The 4,272-nt window shown below is 34.7% G+C and overlaps 1 non-coding gene across 1 annotated transcript; it reads left to right on the top strand.

Moving 5' to 3' along the window:
• The first annotated feature begins 2,867 nt into the window (after positions 1–2,867).
• TRNAP-UGG (transfer RNA proline (anticodon UGG)) lies at positions 2,868–2,939 on the top strand. Its single transcript has one exon. It is a non-coding gene; the product is annotated as a tRNA-Pro (tRNA).
• The last annotated feature ends 1,333 nt before the right edge of the window (positions 2,940–4,272 follow it).

The following is a 4,272-nucleotide window of genomic DNA, read 5'->3' on the forward strand; positions in this document are numbered from 1 at the left end:
ACAAACAAAGGGGAAAAAAATATATGTTTTGACATACGGAATTCTATTTTTATTCATACTTAGACATGTGCAAATATGTGTTGGAGAGGGTAGGTTTGAATCAAATTCCTTCCAGTACACGCCTGAATGTATCGATGAATAAAACTGTGAAGGTAAATTCAAGGCAGTCGTTACGTTCGGCTGTGGATTCAAGTTATGGAACCAGGCCAACCTCCCCAAACATTATTTTGCACAAGACTATTTATAATTAATTTCTCCTCTGCACATCTTTACTTTATTTTCAACATGGTGATAGCATGCAGAATATGAGAAAGAAAGTTGAATCCTTCATGTGCTTTTCCAACATATATTTGAACCACAAATTTCTCCTAAACCAACAAAGCCCTCATGAACAATTAAGAAATGAATGGACATTTTAAGTCTTCCCCAGCAATTTGACCAGAAACAGACTCAACTTTGACAACTGTCAATATGATTTATCACCATCGTACATAAACCTCAACTGTTAATTTACCCATACAATGAAAATGATATTGGAAAAACAGATCCTATTGAGGAAATTTAAAATCCTCACTTCAAAACGAAAACTTTGTTTCTATTTTGAGAACACAAACGCTGTCTGGCGCGTTAGTCTGGCAATTTTTTTCCTAAAACCCAACTAATGTAATGGCTCGTTGGTCTAGGGGTATGATTCTCGCTTTGGGTGCGAGAGGTCCCAGGTTTAAATCCCGGACAAGCCCAAGCAATTGGTGTTTTTCTTTTGAAACACGTAGCTTCCAACTGTGTTTAATATAGTCAGCAAAAATCATTTGTAGCAAAACCCTTCAAGTGCTCCACAGAGAAGATGTTGGCATGCCACCATCAATATATATATTTCCTGGTGCTTCTGATATCACCTTTCAAAGCTAACATCTTATATTAATACAAGTTTAGCTTTTACTTAGAATTGTATGAGAGAAATCATAAAAAATGTGTTGTTTTCATTATCAACCATTTAAAATCAATGGTTTATCGTAAGTCATTAATGCAAGTCCTAACTGCTCAGATGACGCTTTTAAGACTGCAAAGTCTTTCTTAAGACTGCAAAATCTTTGTTAACAACAAACAAAGGGGAAAAAAATATATGTTTTGACATACGGAATTCTATTTTTATTCATACTTAGACATGTGCAAATATGTGTTGGAGAGGGTAGGTTTGAATCAAATTCCTTCCAGTACACGCCTGAATGTATCGATGAATAAAACTGTAAAGGTAAATTCAAGGCAGTCGTTACGTTCGGCTGTGGATTCAAGTTATGGAACCAGGCCAACCTCCCCAAACATTATTTTGCACAAGACTATTTATAATTAATTTCTCCTCTGCACATCTTTACTTTATTTTCAACATGGTGATAGCATGCAGAATATGAGAAAGAAAGTTGAATCCTTCATGTGCTTTTCCAACATATATTTGAACCACAAATTTCTCCTAAACCAACAAAGCCCTCATAAACAATTAAGAAATGAATGGAAATTTTAAGTCTTCCCCAGCAATTTGACCAGAAACAGACTCAACTTTGACAACTGTCAATATGATTTATCACCATCGTACATAAACCTCAACTGTTAATTTACCCATACAATGAAAATGATATTGGAAAAACAGATCCTATTGAGGAAATTTAAAATCCTCACTTCAAAACGAAAACTTTGTTTCTATTTTGAGAACACAAACGCTGTCTGGCGCGTTAGTCTGGCAATTTTTTTCCTAAAACCCAACTAATGTAATGGCTCGTTGGTCTAGGGGTGTGATTCTCGCTTTGGGTGCGAGAGGTCCCGGGTTTAAATCCCGGACGAGCCCAAGCAATTGGTGTTTTTCTTTTGAAACACGTAGCTTCCAACTGTGTTTAATATAGTCAGCAAAAATCATTTGTAGCAAAACCCTTCAAGTGCTCCACAGAGAAGATGTTGGCATGCCACCATCAATATATATATTTCCTGGTGCTTCTGATATCACCTTTCAAAGCTAACATCTTATATTAATACAAGTTTAGCTTTTACTTAGAATTGTATGAGAGAAATCATAAAAAATGTGTTGTTTTCATTATCAACCATTTAAAATCAATGGTTTATCGTAAGTCATTAATGCAAGTCCTAACTGCTCAGATGACGCTTTTAAGACTGCAAAGTCTTTCTTAAGACTGCAAAATCTTTGTTAACAACAAACAAAGGGGAAAAAATATATGTTTTGACATACGGAATTCTATTTTTATTCATACTTAGACATGTGCAAATATGTGTTGGAGAGGGTAGGTTTGAATCAAATTCCTTCCAGTACACGCCTGAATGTATCGATGAATAAAACTGTAAAGGTAAATTCAAGGCAGTCGTTACGTTCGGCTGTGGATTCAAGTTATGGAACCAGGCCAACCTCCCCAAACATTATTTTGCACAAGACTATTTATAATTAATTTCTCCTCTGCACATCTTTACTTTATTTTCAACATGGTGATAGCATGCAGAATATGAGAAAGAAAGTTAAATCCTTCATGTGCTTTTCCAACATATATTTGAACCACAAATTTCTCCTAAACCAACAAAGCCCTCATAAACAATTAAGAAATGAATGGACATTTTAAGTCTTCCCCAGCAATTTGACCAGAAACAGACTCAACTTTGACAACTGTCAATATGATTTATCACCATCGTACATAAACCTCAACTGTTAATTTACCCATACAATGAAAATGATATTGGAAAAACAGATCCTATTGAGGAAATTTAAAATCCTCACTTCAAAACGAAAACTTTGTTTCTATTTTGAGAACACAAACGCTGTCTGGCGCGTTAGTCTGGCAATTTTTTTCCTAAAACCCAACTAATGTAATGGCTCGTTGGTCTAGGGGTATGATTCTCGCTTTGGGTGCGAGAGGTCCCGGGTTCAAATCCCGGACGAGCCCAAGCAATTGGTGTTTTCCTTTTGAAACACGTAGCTTCCAACTGTGTTTAATATAGTCAGCAAAAATCATTTGTAGCAAAACCCTTCAAGTGCTCCACAGAGAAGATGTTGGCATGCCACCATCAATATATATATTTCCTGGTGCTTCTGATATCACCTTTCAAAGCTAACATCTTATATTAATACAAGTTTAGCTTTTACTTAGAATTGTATGAGAGAAATCATAAAAAATGTGTTGTTTTCATTATCAACCATTTAAAATCAATGGTTTATCGTAAGTCATTAATGCAAGTCCTAACTGCTCAGATGACGCTTTTAAGACTGCAAAGTCTTTCTTAAGACTGCAAAATCTTTGTTAACAACAAACAAAGGGGAAAAAAATATATGTTTTGACATACGGAATTCTATTTTTATTCATACTTAGACATGTGCAAATATGTGTTGGAGAGGGTAGGTTTGAATCAAATTCCTTCCAGTACACGCCTGAATGTATCGATGAATAAAACTGTAAAGGTAAATTCAAGGCAGTCGTTACGTTCGGCTGTGGATTCAAGTTATGGAACCAGGCCAACCTCCCCAAACATTATTTTGCACAAGACTATTTATAATTAATTTCTCCTCTGCACATCTTTACTTTATTTTCAACATGGTGATAGCATGCAGAATATGAGAAAGAAAGTTAAATCCTTCATGAAAAATATTATTATGTACTTTAAATGTATTTAATGTGTTGATATAAATATTATAAGTTTTATTCGGATTGCTTCAAGAACACTGAAATTGAGAAGCCATACCTTGGCCTATAGAGTATTACAGACTTTCATTGTATAGGAATGGAGACCACATCTGGTTCACTTTAAGAGTGATGTTGAAGGGCTTGTTTATAGTAACCTTTGACCTAGCCTTGAAAGCCTGAATTCCTTTGAAGACTCACATTTCTACAGGCAATTATTCATTACATCATGTATATAGAAGTTCTTTGTCTCACATATCTTGCCGCCAAATATAACGTATGACTTTAATCATAGATTTCAAATGATGCTAAGTAACTCCCCTTTTTCTAAGATAGCCACTTATTTTAAAGTAAGGCAATCTTATGTATACTCCCCTCTGTAACTGAATTTTAAACCCATAAAACTAATTGTAGTTTAGAATTCGTGGCCAATACCTTTAACATCAAAAATGGATAACAACTGGAAAATTGCTCTCTGTATTGGACAAAGAATGTTAAAGACATTTGTTATTACCAGATGGATTGTTATGTTTGAATAAACATAAGTTAACTGCAAGATATTTGATTCGATTGTTATGAAAACTGATATGTGACAAACAAA

This window comes from Pelobates fuscus, chromosome 6, assembly GCF_036172605.1.
Source record: "Pelobates fuscus isolate aPelFus1 chromosome 6, aPelFus1.pri, whole genome shotgun sequence".
Classification (NCBI taxonomy): domain Eukaryota; kingdom Metazoa; phylum Chordata; class Amphibia; order Anura; family Pelobatidae; genus Pelobates; species Pelobates fuscus.